Source organism: Ornithodoros turicata, chromosome 1 (genome assembly GCF_037126465.1).
Source record: "Ornithodoros turicata isolate Travis chromosome 1, ASM3712646v1, whole genome shotgun sequence".
NCBI lineage: Eukaryota > Metazoa > Arthropoda > Arachnida > Ixodida > Argasidae > Ornithodoros > Ornithodoros turicata.
In genome coordinates this window covers 166,972,290-166,995,460 of record NC_088201.1, presented here as the reverse complement: position 1 = coordinate 166,995,460, position 23,171 = coordinate 166,972,290, and the positions used below count along the sequence as shown (strand labels likewise).

Genomic DNA, 23,171 nt, shown 5'->3' with positions numbered 1-23,171 from the left:
GATTAAATTAATTGATGAATTTTGAGTCAACGAGTACGTAGAACACCGCATTTAAACACTAAGGTGCATTGCGCTTCTGCTCTTCCTCTGTCACATGGTCGTGTAGCTCGGCTAGCTCAATAAAGTGGCAATGCAAACCAACCGTTTATTTGGGGGTCCCACTGCAAGAATCTAGAAACACCAACAGGATATGGACAGAATTGTGTAGAAAAGTAAGAACACATGCGAATATATGTAAAGGAAGGGAACTGTCTATTTTTCAGCGTACCAGTGTATGCAATGTGTTTTTGGTGGCAAAACTGATGTATTGGCTTCAGGTGCTACAGTGTTCGAGGAAACAGATCCAGCAATTTCATAGAGTCTTTGCAACAATGATATGGAAGTCGAACTTCGAAGCGATGCGAAGGGACAATTTGTTTAGGGCTGTATCTCAAGGAGGAGTTGGACTGCGACATCTGTTTGTCACGCAAGTGATTATGAGACTGTTCTTCTACCGCAAATGCAGACACCCAGTGATAGGAACAATGTTGCAGAGCATAGGATACTTGTACCTACCAGAAATTGTTGTTGCTACAAACAGGCGGGTCTTTGCACTAAATGGGTTTTATAAGGAAGTTGTGGGAAGTATACGTTTTTTGTTGGCAAGGTTTTCGGCAGACTACCTTTTCAGTGTGAAGAAGACCAAGCTTCGAGCGGATCTGATTGAGTGTGTGTTTCCCGAGCCCATCTACAGACAAATAGCTGCGAATAGTCCGGGAGCTGACATCTTATGCCGGGTAAAGAAGATGGCAATCAAGCCAAGGATTAAAACGTTTTTCTTCAAAGTCCACACGAACACCTTGCCAGTAAAAACATGGTTGCAGTCAAAAGGCATATTTGTCCCATGGTCCGTCAACTGTAGGTATTGCAAAGAACCTGAGACCATCGAACATGTGTTTATGTACTGTACGGAGGCCCAGTTTTTCTGGGACGATATAGGCAGAGCAATCAGGAAACGACTGAAGCTAAATCCGCACACCATTCGTTATTTGCCACTAGAGGAAGAAACAGGCCCACGATACGACGTTCTACGTGTAGTAGCAATGTTCTGTTTGTGGAAAGTTGTGGTTGCCTTAAGAAACGAAGAGCCGGTTAATGCTCCGATGATTTACTTAACGCAAGAACTGTTAGAAATGAAACGCTATTCTGAGTTCAAGGGCCTGGTGCCCAGGTGGTTAGAAGAATTTTGTTGTCAACTGGCTCCAAGCCGGAGCTCAGTCTTTTAAAGAGGTATGTACTTTTAATCATTGTTGCATGTCACCTCTGAAATAAAAAGGTTAAAAAAAAAGCTCGGCTAGCTCAGTCGGTAGAGCACGAGACTCTTAATCTCGGGGTCGTGGGTTCGAGCCCCACGTTGGGCGTTTTGTTTTACACTGTACGACTCCCCCAGAATTCCATATTCATCACGCTCAACTGCGCTCTAAATCATTGTAATGTCAAGATAATAGACCTTTAAGGGAGCAGCAGGTTGTTGTAAATGCGGTATTCTACGTACTCGTTTACTCAAAATTCATCAATTAATTTAATCTTACATTAATAATAGAAAAAAACACTAAGGTGCATGGCGCTTCTGCTCTTCCTCTGTCACATGGTCGTGTAGCTCGGCTAGCTCAGTCGGTAGAGCACGAGACTCTTAATCTCGGGGTCGTGGGTTCGAGCCCCACGTTGGGCGTTTTGTTTTAGACTGTACGACTCCCCCAGAATTCCATATTCATCACGCTCAACTGCGCTCTAAATCATTGTAATGTCAAGATAATAGACCTTTAAGGGAGCAGCAGGTTCTTGTAAATGCGGTGTTCTTCGTACTCGTTGACTCAAAATTCATCAATTAATGTATCCTAAATTAATAATAGAAAAAACACTAAGGTGCATGGCGCTTCTGCTCTTCCTCTGTCGTATGGTCGTGTAGCCCGGCTAGCTCAGTCGGTAGAGCACGAGACTCTTAATCTCGGGGTCGTGGGTTCGAGCCCCACGTTGGGCGTTTTGTTTTACACTGTACGACTCCTCCAGAATTCAATATGCATCATGCTCAACTGCGCTGTAAATCATTGTGATGTCAAGATAATAGACCTTTAAGGGAGCAGCAGGTTGTTGTAAATGCGGTGTTCTACGTACTTGTTGACTCAAAATTCATCAATTAATTTATCTTAAATTAATAATAGAAAAAACACTAAGGTGCATGGCGCTTCTGCACTCCCTGTGTCAAATGGTCGTGTAGCCCGGCTAGCTCAGCCGGTAGAGCACGAGACTCTTAATCTCGGGGTCGTGGGTTCGAGCTCCACGTTGGGCGTTTCATTTTACCATGTACGACTCCTCCAGAATTCAATATCCATCACGTTCAACTGCGCTCTAAATCATTGTAATGTCAAGATAATAGACCTCTAAGGCCGGAGTCACACTGGTTATACACGTGCTCCAAACATGTATGACAACATATGTCTTCAAACATGTATGGCGTATGTATAATGCTCGGTCACACTGGTCATACAATTCTTGTTTGACAACATCGTTCGATTCAAACGCTTGTATGATTATACATCGCCTCGAGCATGTGTCGTTCAAACATCGGTCACACTGGTTAAACAATTACAGTGGGAGTGGCTTAAACACTGATGTTTGACACACGTCAGTGTCACAGTAACCAACCCAGGAGCTTATATAACTTCCATTCGCGGACATCGCAATTCAAAATGTACGAAGACGACGAAGACGGGGCTGCACTGGCTGATTTTCGACTGTTTCATGCTCCATGTGCGCAGGCAAAGAGGTCGCCATTTTGAACGTACGTGCAACACAATGTCGCGAACACTGACTTACAACTTACTCGTGCAAAATAACTCACGCGCATCACGATGTCGTTGACACTGACTCGTGCGAACGAAAACTGTCGTGGCGAATACGCCCGTTTATACAACTTGTCCATCACCGTTTTTCGGCAGTGCCCAAATACATCGTCGTGTGTTTGACAACATGTTGTCAAACATAGTCAGAGCGCTTGCTTGTATGACGGCACGGTCACACTGGTTATACACACGTGTTTTAAAACATGTTTTGCCGGTGTTTAAGCAGTGTGACCAGCACTGTATGATCATACATGTTTAAGGGATGTTTGTTATACGCGTTCGTCGTACATGTATGACGGGATGTTGGTGTATAATGTATAATGTATAACCAGTGTGACTCCGGCCTAAGGGAGCAGCAGGTTGTTCTAAGTGCGGTGTTCTACGTACTCACTGGCGCAAAATACGTAAGTTAACATAACATGGTTCCATGGCGTTTCACCATGGCCGTTGTGAGCCTCCAGCACGGATTTCTTGGATCGCTTTGGGGTTTTGGTCGATGTTGCGCAACGTCATCGCTTTCAGTCCACCACGTTGATCGCTGGTCACAGTAGTTCGTTTCGCAATTCTCCCACATTTCACTGAGACGTCTCTTTGGCTAGGGGCCATCATATGTCCATCTTCTGAAACAATTACCTTTCGTGATAGAGTGGTCGAAATCCATGCAACATGATGTTGTCCACTGGTCCATCACCGGTTGTCCAACTGGTTCCACCGGTTTTCTCCTGAGAAGCTTGCCATATAGACAAGCTGGAATTTTAGCACATGCTCGGTGTGAGTGTCAGCCCTTCAGCAAACAGTTGGTCATCGTCACTCCATATGGTACTAAAAACTGATGAATGGCGAGCTTGCGAGGTACAGCTAGCTAGAGGTACTCTACCGAACAAATGTCGTCTGGCGTATCTCGCTCGAGAATTAAAGAAAAACCTGTCACCAACATCACGTATCCCCTGAAGATGCTACTATAAGACGGCTGCAACGACCTCCTTTGCTGACCTTCTCGAATCCGTGAGAGTGAACTCAAAAATGCAGCTCAAACGTTACAGCAAGGCATCGACTTCGTGTTCCGTAGTCAACACGGAGTATTTCGTTGGACACATCGTTCAATGTATCGTCGTATGAAAAGATATGAAACTCTTTTATCGCAGCATCGTTCCATGCAGCAAGCGAGCATAAGCTCGCCTTCCCCCAAGCTGTCAGCCAAGCTGATGCGATCCTGACTGCCGTGGGCAATATTGGTTCTGTTAGGGCCCATACACACGCTCGGTAGAGATGTGGAACTGCATGCGGCTCGCCGCGCGCATGCACGCCGCCCCAGCTATACCGCCTCTGACAGCGACTCTCCATAGGGAGATCTCGTCAAATGCGAGAGCTTCTGAGACAGTGTCTGACAAGATGACGAAAGGCTGCGAAGTCGAGTTATCAGGGTTGCAAAAAAATTACAATTTAAAAAAAAGAAAACTGGATTTTTTGATTGAATCGATTTTTTATATAAATCAGCCGCACGGATTTGACCCTTTTCCTGAAAACAATGTAATACGATAACAATCTATGAATAAATACGGAGGTAGCTGAGTTATCATATTCACTTTTGATTGCTTTGGAATTCAGGACAGGAGAAATCTTTGCAATCACAAGTGGTTCATGAAACAATTTTCCTAGGTAGGCTTCGGGAAATGCTCCGAACATGCCTCATAGTGCTTCTGGCGCTTGTTTTCTGTTTCCCAGCTTGATTATCCAGATGTTAGAAACTTCTCGTGTTTCGGCCATAGTTCGGGAAGTTGATTCCAAGCGTAGCTGATGACGACCTGCAGTTAAAAACAGCGCAATACCTCATAATCATGTTTCCTTCTATTCTAATCACATTTTCGTTTCATATACGTATGTCGACATTCTGTCAGAATGGTTTGGTTGGTGGAATTTTAACTTTGCAAATTGACAAAATTTTGGTTATTGCTGGAGAAGACAATATCTTAATGTCGATGTAGGACCTCTCAATCGCTTTGCAACGACACCTCGATCGGCGTGCTAGCTGCACACGTTCGCGAGATATACCGCACGCGGAGCACGGGTATCCATATATATATATATATTTCCGTCTCTCTCACACATGCCCGACACACCCAGAGATCGCGTCAGCCACCGCAATGACCTCGTTAGCTAGAACCAGGTCCCCCAAGGTCGCCATTTTCCCATGTATTTGTTCCTATCCCGATGCGTGCAATGCCGGAGGCCGCCCTTAGATACCCCATTGTTACCAGACGTTGGCTTGCGTGGATTGTAGCGCGCTAAAGATCCAGTTGAAGCACAATCCAAGCCAGGCCAAGTCACCGAAGGAGAAATGGACGACTGCAGCGCCTGCGGCGCCTGGTACGACAGGTACGCTATGTGATGCACGCAGCCGTGCACTAGATCCTTCTGATCGCTGAACACATTTGAAAACGGGGCCAAAAAGTGAAACACAACAGAGAAAGTTGTTATACGCGTTTTATTTGGACATATAAAGACTAGATTCATTCGCAGAAACAACAAAAACATTTTGCCGCTAAACTTAGCGCGCTGAAGTGATCCGGAACGGCAACAGTGGGGTATCTAGTGGCAGCCTTCTTCGTTGCACGCTTTTCCAAGGTGAGTTTGGGGGACCTGGCTAGAACCTAACAGGTGTAACCTAGAATCACTAAATAGGGAGTAGAGTAGCGACACTGAGCCACGCCGGCGAAGGAGCCCGCCATCTTGAGTCATATCAGTTTAAGCTAATACAGAACAATCTACTTGCTCAGTTTCAAGCTCGCCCGAAACGCTTAATGGAAGAAAATGAGAAAAACAAGAAAACTGCAGTAGTTCCGTACTACCACAAGATTTCACATAATTTGAAGGCTATGTCGAATGTGATGGGGGTCCGTCTCCTCTTTAGGAACAACTTCAGGTTAGATCGTGTAACACCCCTTTCGAAACCAGAGTCTGGCACTAATGTTGAACACAGAACCATCAAGTTTGTTCCTTATGCAAAAAAATGTTCTATATAGAATCCTGTTAGCTTGTTGCTTTGTATACATAGGTCAAACGTCTCAATGCGTTAACCAAAGGTTGGGCCACCATAAAACAGCCCATATTCAAATTTGTCGGATCATCTAAGAATCTGTAATAATTGTCAACCCCTATGGTCCCAGACGGCGGTGCTGGCGTGGGAACCAGACAGGCGAAAACGTCTTTTGAGAGGAACGTTGGCCATACAGAGTGTGGCCAATTGTATTAGCGTGCCGTCTGTATGTATCCACCCGGCCTTCAAGCGGCTCCTCTGACCTTCCTTCAACTCATTTGTCCTCAATTCCCTATTCCCCTCTCTTTGTCTTCCCTCGCACCGTCTACATGTTCATGAAGTTCGTTGTTAACGTCTTGCTGGTTTTGAGGCCTTCGTGTTTGTGTTTGTTTACGTGTCTTACCCATCGCACAGGCTTGCCTATCATGGATCTTAAGTCAGGCGCAGCTGCGTCGCCTAGCAACGCGACGCCAATCGCCCCCTTCGCAAGTGGAGAACAACGCGCAGTCCAGCCAGCTCGCAACCGAGGAAACCGGTTTTGCGTGGAGGTGACTCAACATGGATGGCGAGTTCTTGGAAGGAGAAACCACGTGACACGAACGGTTCCAATCGCGGACACCGAACGGCGGTTCCGACGCGGAAAGGGAATGCGGTACTCTCTACCCCTATTTAGTGACTCTACACTCTAAATCCGGCACCCGATATGTACCGCATGAAAGAGGACCCGCACTTGGGCCAAGCGGTATTCATGAGGTACAGTCCTCAACCAGCAGGTACAGTTCGCGACCACTGCGAAATTCAAACGGTACAAGGGCTCCGAGACCCATCCGTACCGGCTAGGTACTTTTAAGCGCGATCTATAGCAGCTGTACCTCATGTGTACCGCGTGTTTCCGGCGCATGAGTACGAACGCCTTCTCACGATATCCATGCGCTGCAAAAATATTTCGTGTGATTCCGAATACCAGTCAATAAATTCCTTTATGCGCCAGTGCCGTAATAGATGGGCACTACCATTCTGTCAAAGAAGTGCAATAACTAGAACCCGTGACTGTGAGGGATCGCAAGTTTGGGAAGAATGCGTTTCTTGGAACCGCTGCAAATCAGTTTGTTTTGAAACGTCGGGGAGCGAGGACGAGTCTGCTCGGTCTTCGAAGAAATTCGTTTGACGCTTTCAAGATTGGAGTCATTTAAGGTGCGTATTATATCTATGAAGTAATTATTCGTCTGCAGGACGCATTTTCTTTCATCTTCGCTCTGATTCCCAGTGGTCCTGATCACCGGCAGGCTGGGCACAACGACTGAGGGATGGAGACAACGAACTTTGTGTTTCATGCACGAACGTTGATGCGTGAACTAGAGGAGCCTAGATTGCACTTTACGCCTGGATTACAGAAGCAAGTAGGCATGTTTTTCAGGCAAGCTATTTCGGTTGTTGGATTTTTTTTTACATTGTATTTTCTCCTAGGTTACGTCCAGGCGATGTCTTAAATGGGTGAGTCAATCGTCTACTGTGGTTGGTGTCACGTTCTGCGGAAGAAACGGAAGTTGGGGAAGAACAGCAATCCAAAGGTGTGGAAGAGATAAAGAAGCGTGGCCACAGAGCAGCTGCAATGATGAATGAATGAATATATGCAGTGGTCAGAGTTCAACCATGTACGTTGTGCCCCATGTGTTCGGCGTTTGCGCATCATGACAATGCACGCTCGCGATGGACAAGCATCACCCCTGAAATGGATGTAATTTTCGAATAAAGGTATTTGTTTCTGATATTTATCGTACAGCGTAGCTTCCTGGGGCTGTTAATATATCGTAGAGAAGGGGAACCGCCCCGACGGGTAGGCCTAAATCGCTGCGCGCTATCCGTTACATGTACCGCATGTGAGGGCGCATGTACCTCTTAATTTTAAGAGGTACATTTTTTTAAAAATGTACCTCCTGTCCAAGCGGTACTTAACCGTTACATATGCGTTACCTGATTTAGAGTGTAGTGTAAGCTGTCCGTATCTAGTCATTTGGTTGCCATTCAGTTTATTGGTCACCGAGTTATCGCGTCTTGGTATTCGGCATAATTTCATTGCATCGTAAATTTTGACCTGGCTACCAAACCGAAATTACAGACGTTTTCGCGTCAAAATACGTGCCGCTGTATACGTAGTGACGACATGGTAGAATGCGCACAAAACCCAGCCCAACGTTGTTTGTTATTGTATACGTATTGTACACGCAAAATACGTTTCCATAGTCTCGTTATCGCGAAGTCAAATACTGCCTAAACGTCGTTGAGTCACCGTGTGGAATACAGACGGCAACACACTGGCGCGAGGTTCAATAAGGGACACTAGTTGTATTGGGACCCTTATACAGACAAAGGCGCCGGCAACAGAGAGCTACACGCACGGTACTTCAGTCGAGCTACGGTTCCGTATCCTCATCGGCAGCGCCATGTTGCAGGACCAAACTTGTGCGTATCGCGTTGCAAGTAATTGCGTTACTTGTAATCTATTACTTTTTGAATAATTTTTCGGGTAATCAGTTACTTCATTGTCAAAGTAATTTTTCGAGTAATCAACGACTTTTCGGAGTAATCTATTACTCAGTAATTAATTACTTTTCCCGCAGAGATTATTATTATCTTTCAAATGTTCTCCCCCAAGTCAACGTCTCTCAGGTTCTTTCAAGGATCAGGGCCTCTCTCCATAATCTCTTCCTACACCAGTGTGGTGGTACCTGAACGATTGGAGGCTTAGTCAGTCATGATGAAGTTCCTCCCAATGTTCTTCCACAATCGGGCCAATGTCTTCACGGGCGATAAATACAGTAGACCTACAGATCTAAACAACGAGATTTGGCCGAGGCAGACCAACAATTAGGGACGGCACAGACAAGTAAGCCTCAAACGCCCAGAAATTAACGAATGCAAACAACTCAGGGAAAACAGGTGCTGACGCCAGGAATCGAACCTGGGTCTTCTGATTTCCGGTCAGATATGCTAACCGCTACACCACACCAGTTCCTGTTCCTGTTTTCCTGTTCTTGTTCCTGTTTTCCTGTGTTCCTGTTTTCCCTGAGTTGTTTGCATTCGTTAATTTCTGGGTGTTTGAGGCTTACTTGTCTGTGTCGTCCCTAATTGTTGGTCTGCCTCGGCCAAATCTCGTTGTTTACGTCGTTTGCAATCGCCCTGCCTCGTGTCTGAATGAGAGAGTGAGTGAGAAAGATGTAAGAGAGAATGGGAATAGCGTGGTTGGTTGTCCGTCCCCCCCCCCCCCCTGTTCTTGAGGCACTCAATGGCTCAAGGGAAACGGCGTGCTGGTGTGGTGTAGCGGTTAGCATATCTGACCGGATATCAGAAGACCCAGGTTCGATTCCTGGCGTCAGCACCTGTTTTCCCTGAGTTGTTTGCATTCTACAGATCTACTTGCCCTACGCGCTTTTGTTTGTCGTGGTTTTCTTTTAGCTGTTTGGCTGCTGAACATTTTTTTTCTTTTGTTTCCTGATGCACACAAAGATGAGTATAATTTGCGTGAATGCATCGTAAGGACCGGAGTAACGCGTTACTTTTCTAGTCGTTACTCAGTTACACTTGGAGTCGAGTAGTTGGTAACGGTAATCAATTACTTTTTGCGTAGAGGTAACAGTAATCAATTACTTTTTTCGAGCAACGGGCACAAGTCTTTACAGGACACACACACACACACACAAAAACTCAACTTTCCGATTTACAGATGCCACGAGCGTATGAACATTGACAACACGGATTATTTCATAAGCTTTTCTCGCGCAACAAAAGACTCATTACACGTCGCCCATATCTGTTTCCAGCAGAACGCACTGCAGCACGTTCCTCGACCGCGGCCAACACATATCCTCCGCTCGCCTGCTTTTTGCTCTGCGTATTCTCATTTGTCTTCTACCGTGCCGTAATTAAAAATCCGGCCCAACGTTGTACGTTCCAATATTCGTCCTTCTTCGCTTCGCTCTTTCGATATCGTTTTTAAAAAGAAATTTGCTGACACAATTTGTGTGTGTGTGTGTGGGGGGGGGGGGGGGTTGCTATGCTACTCTATTGAAAAGAGCTTGGAAAGCAAATGCATAAAACGCATGGTCATCCCCACATGGGAGAAAGCGCTGCGAAGAGAAAACATTCGTTCTTCGTCATTGTATTCTTTCTGCAGCATATAGTTAATTTTAGTCCGCGAGAATGGATTGTGTTTACGGGCTCAAAATCTGCACTCCAAGCTCTTGAGAACACAATCATACGAGGCTCGTTCGCACCCTTAGTGACAGATGTGTTAAAGGGGCATGGAAGGCACTCCATCTTTTTCTTTTTTTTTCTGCGTCATATGAAGATACTGCCTTCACGAACCGTTAGAAAAATAATACCTCCTTTGGGAACAGTAAATTTGAGGGAAAAATTACTTTACAAGAGAGCGCGCAGAGGTGGCGACCTGGCACGGGGGCTTCTCGTGTGTGACGACGCCATGTGGCAGAGCACTTTGCATTGGCCACCGAGAATCATTTGCTAGCGAGAGCGAGCAGTTGAGACCAGAGTTGTACGTAACGCGTTACTAGTAATCAATTACTTTTTTCAGTAAATTTTAACGTAATCAATCAATTTTGTCAGCAAGTAATTTTCCAAGTAATCTGATTACAATTTTTGGTAATCAATTACTTTTTTAACCTTCTGCCAACAATGGCAACACTTTTCAGTAAGCCAATCTGTTATTCTGTTCCACAACGAGTTCGACTGAAGCAATGACGCAGAGGTCACTGTGTACGACCATCTCTAGTCCACACGTGTTCCATGCACACTATGCACACCACAGTCATATCATAATCCCTTACAACCGCGACCTACTGGAGCAACAGTAAAATAGGTGACTGTAATGTAAATTGAAATAAAACTTTATTTCTAGACTTCAGTAAAGCTTTCGACTGTGTTCCCCATCAAAGGTTATTTGTGAAATTGCCTCAACTTAACTTAGATCCCCTGGTATTTCCTGGCTGCGCGGTTTCCTATCCTCCAGGTACCAACGAGTTGTAGTCAACGACTGCCTTTCTCTTCCCGCCCCCGTACTCAGCGGAATCCCTCAAGGTTCCGTTTTAGCCCCTTTGCTTTCTCTAATTTTTATCAACGACCTCCCGGTATCCTTAGCTTCTTAGATTCGTTTGTTTGCAGATGACTGTGTTGTTTACCGCACACTATCTGACAGTGATGACACTTGTGCATTACAATCTGATCTTGACAAGATTGCCTCTTCGTGCTCGACCTGGTGCATGACCCTAAATATAGACAAATGTAAGCATGTGCACTTCTCTCGACGTAAATCTCCTACAGTTAATACTTACACATTATCAGGACTTCCTTCGGAATCAGTCTCATCCATAAAATACATTGGCGTTATTATCTCTTCCGACCCCTCTTGGAAGGCCCATATCAACAAGATAATATTGGACGCCAATCGCTCTTTAGGCCTTTTGCGTCGTTCCCTTTCTCTGGCTCCGCCCAAATTAAAGCGCCTGGCCTACACTACGCTTGTACGTCCACGGCTGGAATACGCGTCTGCAATCTGGGACCCGCACCTATCCTCTCTTGTTACCTCCATCGAAGGCATCCAAAATAGGGCTGCCAGCTTCATTTGCACTAATTATTCTCGCTTCACGAGTGTCTCATCCCTCAAATCTTCTGTAGGACTCCCCACTTTTGTCTAAAAGGCGTCAGATTTCCCGGCTGTTGTTGTTCCATAAAATATACTATTCTAATCACCTACTTAAGTCATCCCTTCTACCTGCACCTGACTACATCTCCCGCCGAACAGATCATCTACTTAAGGTTGGATGTTATCGTTGCAAAACTACCACCTACCTTTCTTCTTACTTACCGAAAACCATCAAAGACTGGAATCAGCTACCTTCTCACATTGTATCAATCAGTTCTAGACCTCACTTTGAAGCTGCCATTACAGAGTTTTTTTCAGTTTGATTGTACACATTTCAGTTTGACTGTATATGTATGTTTTTATATTTTGACTGTGCACGCTTCTTACGCAGAAGTGCTCATCCCATTTATGTGCGTGTATGTGTGTGTCGTTTCTACTTGTTGGACTTCGTTGTTATTCCATGCCCTCCCCCTGACATAATGCCCCTTAGGGCGCCTTCAGGTGCAATAAAATGAAATGAAATCGTGCGGGCTGAACATAACAATAGTAACAAAACGAAGCGGATCTTTCGATACCTATAGACCCTTTTCACTGACCTCATTCCGTCCGCCATACTTTTGTTTTCGCACGCGCTCGCACCACAGTTAAAGCTGGTAGCGTGCACGCGCCATGCACAAAAGTATGGCTGCCACAAGCAGGGGTAAAGGCTATGCCGTCTGCGACAGTGACGTCAGATCAAAAGAGTCTATAGGGTCGTCCTCATCTGGGAAAGGAGGCGAGACAAGTAAGTAACGGGAAAAGTAACGAGTTACATTTTTTATCGGTAACGTATTAAATTTTTGATGAAGTAATTTGTAAACGGTAAAGAATTACTTTCCGCGCAGTAGTAGCAGTAATTGTAATCAATTACTTTTTTCAAGTAGCGTGTACAACTCTGGTTGAGACGCGGGGCGGGCGGCGCGAAATGCAACTGCGAAAAGAAACGCAGGAAAAAGAAGGCGCGCGCCACCTATTGGCGAGCACATGACATTGCGGAGACGTTGCCAAAGAGAGTAGGTTTCTGACTCGCTAGATTGAAAGCTCTCTTGTTTTCCTGAGGGATTACGTACTGCACTCAGAACAGATATATGATATGAATGTGTTCCTACTGTAGTAATGATTTTCATTCTTGCATTGCAGTTTAGAAAAACTATCACAAAAAGTCCGTACTGCTCTCAACTATAATTTTAGGAGCCTTAAAATACTACTTTATATGGAAATTATAATTGCGCTGTTACTTGGATTACTGTCAATCAAGCGCTCCAAATTTTTCTCTCTTGCCATTTCAGCCACCGGGTCCTGTCATGCAGTGAAGCAGACTCACATCCAATATAATTAATTCACACTGAGGGTGGCGTGCTTCACAGGCATTTTTACCCTGCGCTCAGATGCAAGCGTTTCTGCACGAATAGCAATAACTGCAAACAGCTTACTTGTTCAATATACCGAGCTCCTAACAACATCTAACAAGCAAACAAACAGACCCACTTCTCATGAATGTAGCTTTACAAAACGGCTTTCTTCTGCGTAAAAGCATTGCAAAATTGCACGCACTTGTGCTGGAATTGCAATGACTTCAAAAACCAAAGCATACGCTAATAAACTGAGAAAAAGACACCCATTTCTGCCATCAGATAATTCTTGCATATTGCAACAAACACAGTCTCAGTGTCCCTGGGTAAAGAAAGCACAGGACAAGGGTACACAAATTTCCTTAAGCGAGCAGAGAAAAGGCTTAAGACGGAGAGCTCAGGAATAATCGCAGAGTCACCGCACATCGCTACGAAACTCAACAGCTAACACAAGATGACAACAAGATACTAGTGGCAGGTAAAAGTGCAACAAGACACTGCTAACAAGTCCAGAAACGCCATGATGACGTCACAAATCAGGAAAAAAAAATACACACACACAGAGACAGCAGCTCCGTGTATGAGATGGTGGTGCCTCACCGTGGCAGAGGTATATGTGCACATGTAAAAGGGATATAAGAGAGTAAATGTAAACGGAGGTAAATGATATGAAATTGAAGTAGTTGAAGATAATTAGGAGTAAGAGGTAAGAGTAATTAAAGTTAATCATTGCAAGAAAGTTGAGTTTAGAGGTAATGATTGTAAATACTAGGGTAACTAAATAAGCTTTGCTTCAGAGTGTTCCAAGAGCTAGCATGCGCCATCTTGTTTCTGCGCCACGCTTCCCACGCGCACGCTGCCATCTTTAGCGGATCTTTGCTTTAGCGCACGATGCCATCTATCGTGAGCGGGTGAAATGTTCCTTTCCTTTGCAAGCAGCAGTTGACGGCCTTGAGCTCACCTTGACATCTTTGGGACGCTCTGGTAAACAATACATGGATTATCGCACAACCATCATACACGCTTCTCTATGCCACAGCCAGCATTATGGTAGTCGTCTTTGATCCTCAACTGGGGATGGTACCGGTGTGGTGCGGAAACAAGATGGCGCTCCTGCTCTCCCTTGGACCTCAGTGTCGATACTCTGAAGCGAAGCCTATTAAGTGAACATGAAAGAACTGATGTTCTGAGGCTGGAACAACATAGAAGGGACAAATACATAAATACATGTCATTAAGAGACAGATTAAACGAAAGATTACAGAAGGTAACTGCAGGTTATTAAATCCAATTAAAGGTAAATACCGTCAATTAAAGAAAAAAATTAGAGTAATTAATGCAAGTAACCGTAATTAAAGATAATTAAATTAACTTCAAGATTCTAACTAAAGGGTAACTTAAAGTAATTGAGGCTAAAGGTTAGTTAAATGAACTTACATGTAGTAATTGGAAGTGTCGAACCTGAAGTCAAGTATAGACCGGAGCTGGACAACCGGAAGTCAGGTTAGACCGGAAGTAAAGAACCGGAAGTCGGGTTGGACGGGAAGTGGATACCGGAAATCAAGTAGACGTGAAGTGGACAATCGGAAGTCGGGTTTAGACAGGAAGTGGATACCTTGATGTGAAGTATAGACGGGAAAAGGCCCCTTCCGCCGGATTCTCGCTCAGCCCTGAGGGTTAAGTCCAGGCGCAGGGACCCTTCCGTCCATTCACGAAGCATGGACAGAAGGGCCCCTTCGCGTGCGAAGCGAGAATCCGGGCCTTAAAGCTCAGCTCCGCCGATTTTCGACTGCGACAGAATGGAGTCATGCTTGGGCTGTGCGTTCGTTTCCGCACAGGGAGCATACATGTGAAAAATTTTCACCCATTTGTTTGTAGTTTTTAAGAAAACAATTTTTTAAATTTCCCTGGCACGGCGGTCCTGTGGTCGGCAAACCCTGACCAATCCCGGCTTCGTCCTGGCTTAGCCGCGCTCGTGGCTCGGCTAACGCCAAATCGTCGATGCGATGGCGGAGATCTATGGGCGAAGGTGAATGTTTTGGGTGTGTTCCGTGATAATTGCTGTCGTTAATAGCCTCAAAGATAGTTTTGCCGGTCTTCTTTAACAAGCCTTACAGGATGGCCTCGTTGTGCAACGACGGCCGTCGTGAGCGGACAATCTGTGCCCGCACTGTGCTTCATGCTACCAACAAGACCTAACACCTAACGTGTGACGTACACTTACGCATTCTCAATAGCTTTGGCAGCGCACTATGCGCGGACTTGCTGCGCGTGCAGAAAGCACCACCAAAGCTATTGAGAACGAGAACGTGCTCGAAGACGAAGTATTCCTTATAAGAAGCATGATAAAACGGTGCGGTGGTCCCCGATAGCTCGTGACAGCTATTTCAGCACGATACAGCGGCCATGACGGAGTGTAAACACAAACTGGTTGCCAGGCAGAGCTGGCTAGGTGTGGCTATCCAATCCGCGAAGTTCCAAGTATGACGTCACAAGTGGAACCGCCGCCGGTAGTTTTTCTCAAATTTCTCAGGAAGGAGTATGGAAATTTGGAAAGCAATGTGCGTTTATGAATGAAGTTGGGACCACGGTTCTGAATATCACAACGTCTTCATACTTTCGGAACAGCAGCGGAGCTGCACTTTAATGCTAACGCGTTTCTCTCGCATTTACAGCTAAATTGCCATTGCATTTTTTGCGCGAAAGCTTGCCTCATAGCTTGTAATCCTAATTTCTAGGTCTCCCGATATACTGTAGAAGTGTTTTTTTTTTTTTTTCGCGCGGAAGTATTTTTCGCATTTTTCGCGCATTCCTCCAAGATCGCGAAATTAAGTTCCCGCGAATAACTCTGGCCATATGAGGGCCAAATTGTGCGGTGTTCGACCCCATAAAGAGGCTACCTTGACCCTTTCTACTCCATCCAGCGTAGGCAGTTTAAGCAAGCCGCAGAATATTGTTTTATGCCATCAGGCAAGATGTAAAGAAATGAAAACTGATCACGCGTTTCTAAAGGGTGGTCCTCACTCATGCGTTTTGACGCACAGGCATGCGTTCCGTTGGCACGCATCCTCAGCGCTTAACGCAGCGCAATGCGTTGACATGTTCTCACTGCCACGGACCTACGTCCGTCGGTTGACACATGCGGTCGACGAAGCGCACCAACGTGGGTTCAGAGCATGCCCCTACAACAGCACAGGCGAAGGCTTTACGATTGAACATCGTTTTTCAAAGGCGTTTTATTTGCGTGCTGTGGTGCCTCGATATGCAAGGTCCAGAAACGGTGACGCTCAGCGATGCTTTCGCTGGATTTCTTGTGGCCCAGTATTCCTCGGCGGCACTACTCTTGCAGCAGAAATTGAAGGAGACAAAAATACACGTTTTCACGCTGCCTTTTTATAATCTAGCCCCGTCTTGTCACCTCTATTTCGCTGCAAAGCATTCACTGCACTGCAACTCCTATGGCAGCACGAGATACACAAAACCACAAAACGCTGCCCCGTTGCCCGCCATTCCTGTTGAACTACGAAGCACAAACTGCGCACCTGCGCATGCGTCAGGTTCGCCGCTCTGATTGGTCTTCTTGCTGCGTCGAACGCACTGCTGTGCGGAAAAGTTGAGCCGTTGCGAACACTTGTACGTCCGTGCGTGGGAGCTCTCCGTTAGCTCGTTGTCATGGTAACTGACGGATGCAGGCCAACGGAACGGATGCCTGTGCGTCAAAACGCATCAGTGAGGACCAACCTTTACTCCTACAAACGCATTGCGCTGTACATACGTATACACCACTATACTACGAAGCCGCAACATACCTTTCCCCGCCTTCTCACAATTAGCTTGTATGATACTACGACATATCAACCGAACAGTTCAGTGCCCTGAGTGATAATGATTGAGAACTGCTACAATGAACTGTCTGACCAGCACACGGCCAGTACTGTGGCCTCCTGTAGGGTCCCTAAAGGCCATTGTACAGGTCCTTTCCTCTCATGTCTGTGAGGAGAAGAAAGGGATTGACCTAGAACGCCGGCATCCCAGTGAACAACGGATTTCTTAGTACGTGCCGAAATATGCCCGAGTATTGACCGCGGCACGATATGCAAGAGCAAAGCACTCCCGGAAACCTGTGTCGCGAATTTAAGTTCTCGCGAATCACTCCTCAAACCAGCTTTGTTCGAAAACACGAAAATATTTTCCGTGCGAAAAAAAAAAAAAAACACTTCTACAGTATTTCGTTTCGAGTCCTCCCATGCCCCTTTAACGGCTTACCAGCATGTGTGCTGAGCAGGACGCAGGCTGGTTCAAAAGTGAGTCCCAGCCCATCGTGGTGTACACTCTTAAACCCGTACCTTTTATTGTAACTTTTAGAAACATGTAACTTCTATATAGACGTAGATTTCGAGATTTCTTATAGGTTACACCACTGTAACGTATATTTAGAGGTTAAAAGCCACCAAGGTCATGTCTTTACAACACGAATAGAAGTTACATCTCGGAAAAAACAAAAACAGCTTGTTGTAACTTATAAATGTACCCTCTACTCCGACACTGTAACTTCTAAGCGAAATCTCCAACGATAATTTCTTTGTTAGTTTCTTATCGTTTGTTTTCCTTCTGTTTTTCAGCATAATGCCACGTTTCAGCCTCCCATTCGAGACGACAGTTGCGAATCTACGCTGTTATTTTTTATCTGTTTCAGCGTCATCTATACGTCGACTACATGTTATCAATGCTGTATGAACACAGGTTATAAGTTCTCAGTCTGGAATACTGATAGCATGTTTCTTTCTAAAGGGTGGAAAACCATTGTCGATGCCGCAACCATCAGGATTTCCGATTTCGCTGCGTAGCCGAGCCTGGTCTAGGTCTATCCACACTGAGAGCGGTTTCCTTGAAACGCTTAACGCTCGTCGTCCGTCCGTTAACAAGTGTAATCTGTTTTAATCAGTGGTTTTCCTCGCGTTTATCATAGTATCGTCAGGAACAACGGAAAAGCTAGATGTCGGTAGCAAACAAGGATATTATCGGTGTTCTCAGGGGAAAGTGTAGTGAGTGCGAAGATTGCAAAGAATATATAACCGAAAACGAACGTCACCACCGCAGCCCTAATTCACACACTTCATACACTGGGTAAGTGTACATTTAGTGCTAGGTACGTGCGTTATTTTGATAGCAAGAGCTCTTAGCGCATGTTTGTTGTGATTATGGCAAGCGTTTTGCGGAACGCCACTTACGCTTGCCACTTTTCTGCTCTTACTTGGTCGCCAAGTCAATACACCGGCGTGCATTTTGCGAGCTGCGGATATATGCATCGAGATATACATATAATTCGCAGCTTCCTACTTGTTGTATTCTTACGATATTCTAAGACTCGCGGAGTGAACGCCTTCCCGCATTTATGCTGCTTTGTACCTTTTGCTTTTTACGGATTTGAATGGTTCCGTAAATGTTACTCTCATTGCCCAAACTTTTGTTCCCAGGATCCCACATGCAGGTTCACATACCGTCACCAGCGCAATGCAGTACCTCACAAACTCGTCCCAGAGCGCCTCCAACGCTGATAACGCAGTAATGTAGTGTATCCTGCGTTACTGTACACTCATATTCCTCAAGGTTGTGTGCGTTTTATGAAATACTGTATTGCCATTTGCGCTCGCCTCTGCAACACGAATGTGGAATAAATTTTTTTCTGCTGCAATTCTCCATTTCGTTGGGTCTGTTCAGCTTAGCAAACATAGGTCAGTTGTTTTGACTCGCTGGCTTCCTCGCACTTTTATGCATTGCGTCTCACTTAGAAGATAGTTCTTTTTTCCACATACATGGTAAAGCGACCATGGCTTCTCCTCACATCAGAATCGCACTTGTGCACAATGTGTCACCTCTCAACAGACTTCTGTTTTTGTAATATACATATGTTCAAGATCTCCTTTTCTGCTGGTTCATTTTGGTACCTTGGTGTGTTCTGTAAATGTCTGTCCATATCCCACGCACAGGGTGTTTGTTTTTATTCGCATCACACCAGCGCTCATTTGAGAGGTGGGTTATGTTAATTTTCGCAAATTAACCCATCCGTAGTTACAAACATTTCCGACATTTCCTGACGCATGTGTTTGTAACTACGGATCTATTAATTAGCAAAAATTCACATACCCCACCTGCCAAATGAGCGCTACTCTGTTGCGAATAAAAATGAACATCCTGTATAAAAAGCCGCACGTTGGCGTAACCTTTACGGGCAGGTGCTGGACTGAAGGCCGTAACCTCTAATTAGTGGGTTTCCTTGTAACTTTTATAAAAGGTACTGCTCAGAGGGTACCTGGTAGCTTCTGAAATAGAGGGTAAAATATTGCGATTTTTTACCCTTTACTAAATGGTACCGAGTTAAGAGTATACTGGGGAGTGAACAAGCTAACAGCGCCGCTGAAGCAGCTCTCTCATCTCCAAGACGGACGAACATTGCACTGCTCAGAGGAGACCGTCGTTCCATTCTTTACGTCTAGTGGCGTCCCTGGCTTTCCTCCAGTTGATAATTCACATCTCCCTCTCACCCCCCCCCCCACTACACACACACCAATATATGCGTGCAAGGGCTGATCCAAGGATTGCACGGTACACGTCCCATCAAGACGCTGAATTAATTCATGGAATGCGACATCGAAGCTCAGTAGAGTTTCCGCTTCCCACAAGTTGACCCTCCTACACTCTTAACTCGGTACTTTTTATTGTAACATTTAACAACGTGTAACCTCTAGATAGACGTAGATTTCAAAAAAATATCGTAGAGGTTACACGTCCGCTACTTCAGTTTAGAGGTTAAAAATAACCGGTAACCTGACATTGTATAGAAGCAATAGAAGTTACCTCTGAGTATAACCAAAATCTAGCCGTCGTAACTGATAAATGCACCCTTTATAGGGGCGTTGTAACTTCTCAACGAAGTCCACGTCTGCCTTTTTCTTGGTTCATGTTTCTTCTTTCTTTGTAAAGTCACCTCTATAAAAGGTACTGCTCAAAAGTTACCTTATAACTTAAAGTTTCGCATCATCGGCGAGGGCCTTCACATGAAAAAGGTCAGTGCGAGATGGGTGCCACGACTTCTCTCGTCAGTTCAAAAGCAACAGCGCGTCGTCTGTGCCAAAGAGTTTTTGGAGCTCTGTCAAGAGAACGAAGAAGAAATATTGAAGTCAATTGTCACATGGGATGAGACTATGGTGCTCTACTATGATCCCCTTTCGAAAAAGGAGCCGATGGAATGGCGCAAACCAGGAGAAGCACCCCCAAGAAAAGCCAAGGTCACACAATCCACAAAGAAGATCATGGCAACAATATTTTGGGATTGTCACGGGATCCTCCTCATCGACTTCAAAGAGAGGAACACCACAGTGAATGCAACTTATTATGCTTCACTCCCGCACCGACTGCGAGTCGCCATCAAGGAAAAGAGGCGCGGCAGGTTGAGTCGAGGTGTCCGGTTGCTCCAGGACAATGCACCTGTCCACACGGCTTCTGTTGCCAAGGCTGCACTGAAGGAGTGCGGCTTCGAATAAATCCAACACCCACCCTACAGTCGAGACTTGGCACCGAGTGACTACTTCCTGTTCTCAAACTTGAAGAGGGATCTCAGAGGACGGAGATTTCAAAACGATAGTGAGGTGCAAGAGGCAGTTTTCCAGCATTTTGCAGATAAAACTTCTGACTATTTTTTCAAGGGTATAAGAATGCTGGTTGAAAGGTGTCAAAAGTGCATCGAAGTTAAGGGTGACTATGTCGAAAAGTGATACACTTGTTTCGTTTCTATGACTATTAAAAGTTGATCGGGCCGGAAACTTATGGAACCACCCTCGTATGTGCGTTCCGGCATTGTGTTTCTGCTTCTGCATGAATTGCAGATCGTGTTAAGAATGGCGAAGGAAGCACAATATTTAATATTCACTTTATCCGGATCATTGCATGTTCACAACAAAGTTTTCACAATTTCGGTTCTGCTTGTCATTCTTGCAGTCCAGCCACACTGATCGCAGGGTCTCTTCAAGTTCAACGCGATTCAAAGCAGTCGATATTGTTCTGTGGATACGTCCCTTCTTTGTTTGATCCATGATTTTGCTTGTTCATGTACGTCTGGATTACCATTGTCTGCCACTGATTTGTCATTATCAGATATCGCAAAGGAATATGAACGTTTTCGGCGTACTGAGAGGCAGGCGCAATAAAGTGAGGACTGTAAGGAGTCCCTCGTTGAAACTAAATGTCCTCCATATTGTAGTCTGTAAGCCTCTTCCCTCTTGGAGGGGGACCAAGTGGGAAGGGAACCAATCAGTGAGCCCGGTAATGTATTGTCGCCGTAAGGTCACAGGCTGGTACTGTTCTTCACCACCGTTGCGCACGATCGCCTTTTGCGGCGTACTTTAAATGTAATTTTTGCGATAATTTTGACTCCGTGGGGTGAATTATTTTTGTGGATTTTACTGTCCTACTTAACAGTTTTATAAACGAAAACAAGGTGTTAGAATGACTTGTGTGCTACTTTAGTGCAGACACTGACAGCAATTTGTCGTTAAAGGAGCTAGAAAGTCACCCAGAAGATATTCTGTTTCTGGCGAATTACGAAAGGACGTAACTTGGCGTGGCAACTAACGCAAAAAAGCTCTCTGTACGCAATATTTTTCTTGAAATAAAACGCCCCCGAACACCGACGCGCTCGTTCCCGCTCGACTCGCTCTGCAGGCCGGAACGAGGAGGAGGAGGAGGAGGATTGTGATGTCATCGTCGTTACAAGAGAGACCTCGCTCCAATCAGAGCCGGCGCTCTTAGCACTTCTCTTTTTTCATTTTCATTTCTACTCCTAGTTATCTCATTGTGTAGCAGAAGACGCTTCTCCAAACAAGGCAAACCAGTTAGCGGGTTGCACCCCGATTATGTCAAAACGACTCTGGCGTCTAGTTGCAGGCACTGCCACCGTTGCGCGCTGTCGCGATTTTGAAAATCGAATTCCGCGATATGTATGCATCTGCCGAGTGAATCACTTCACATGGTGCGTTTTAGCAGTCAGGTTAGCGACTTGGTTTGTAAATATGGTCGTGACTGAAGCGCTTTCTGTGCTCCTTTAAAGGGGTTGCGACACGTCGTCCCAGCTCACCGCCAGCCTAGCTTAACGTAAAATACGTTTTTTTGCATCGACGTGGACCCGCTTCCAAGTGAGGATCACAGGTAATATGAGCATAGGAAATTGGTACCGGGAGCAACGAAACTCATGGGGCTCAGATATCAAAGCACGCGCGCCGCCAGTCAGGAAGCGCGAGAGAGATCACGTGTTTAGGGCTACGCATGGCAGCTCTGACGTCTCTGACGTCTGCGCTTTACCTGGACGTGTGTTCGGCGGTTCGTATCTCGCCAAATACGACACGTAGAACATTTTTTCCCCCCTCAGTACTCTGGAGTGCAGTACAACACGTGGGCCACAATTATCAAGGTGTCACAACCTCTATAAACGACGAACTGAGAGTTGTAAACGAAGCCAATGAACAACTCAGTAGTGATGTACCGTATACACGCGCGCTTCTTCTTTGACTGGGTCGGCACATCACGAGGTGTCCTCCGTTTTCTCTTATCTTACACGTTCTTTCAGAAAGTGGATTATTTTTTTTTATCGTGTACTGGATATAGGGACCCGTGCGCGCGCTCCCACTGTAGGTCACCTACAGTCGACTTTCTTTGGCAGGATCTCATTTTATTTGCTGCAGATCACGTCGCAGCCAAAAACGTATACAAAAAAACACGCGTCTTCGCAACCAATGTGCGAAGAAGTGACCGAGATAGCTCAACTATCTTCACACAATGGGACGCTATATTTTCACGTGTTTGTAACTCAAACGTCGCCATGCCAGTACTGGACAGCTGTTTCGGCCTTGTTGGGCCTCATCAACAGTACGCAGGCAGGCAACGTTTGAGTGCCTTTCGTCAGAGGACGGGAGGAATCACGTGTTACGTGACCTTCTGACGCCATCCACTCAAACGTTGCCTGCCTGCGTACTGTTGATGAGGCCCAACAAGGCCGAAACAGCTGTCCAGTACTGGCATGGCGACGTTTGAGTTACAAACATATGCTATACGTGCAGCCAAAGAGCTCTGGCTATTTTTTCCTTTTATATTTTCACGGTTATCTTCACTACACACACGGTGCGAATTGTTTTCACGCCTGCTTTACTC

At 45.5% G+C, this 23,171-nt stretch overlaps 6 non-coding genes across 6 annotated transcripts; 5 read left to right on the top strand and 1 right to left on the bottom strand.

Moving 5' to 3' along the window:
* The first annotated feature begins 1,327 nt into the window (after positions 1 to 1,327).
* Positions 1,328 to 1,400, top strand: Trnak-cuu (transfer RNA lysine (anticodon CUU)). Its single transcript has one exon. It is a non-coding gene; the product is annotated as a tRNA-Lys (tRNA).
* Positions 1,401 to 1,638: 238 nt separating this feature from the next.
* On the top strand, positions 1,639 to 1,711 carry Trnak-cuu (transfer RNA lysine (anticodon CUU)). The gene has a single exon. It is a non-coding gene; the product is annotated as a tRNA-Lys (tRNA).
* Positions 1,712 to 1,947: 236 nt separating this feature from the next.
* Positions 1,948 to 2,020, top strand: Trnak-cuu (transfer RNA lysine (anticodon CUU)). The gene has a single exon. It is a non-coding gene; the product is annotated as a tRNA-Lys (tRNA).
* A 236-nt stretch (positions 2,021 to 2,256) lies between these two features.
* Trnak-cuu (transfer RNA lysine (anticodon CUU)) lies at positions 2,257 to 2,329 on the top strand. The gene has a single exon. It is a non-coding gene; the product is annotated as a tRNA-Lys (tRNA).
* A 6,531-nt stretch (positions 2,330 to 8,860) lies between these two features.
* On the bottom strand, positions 8,861 to 8,932 carry Trnas-gga (transfer RNA serine (anticodon GGA)). The gene has a single exon. It is a non-coding gene; the product is annotated as a tRNA-Ser (tRNA).
* Positions 8,933 to 9,226: 294 nt separating this feature from the next.
* On the top strand, positions 9,227 to 9,298 carry Trnas-gga (transfer RNA serine (anticodon GGA)). The gene has a single exon. It is a non-coding gene; the product is annotated as a tRNA-Ser (tRNA).
* The last annotated feature ends 13,873 nt before the right edge of the window (positions 9,299 to 23,171 follow it).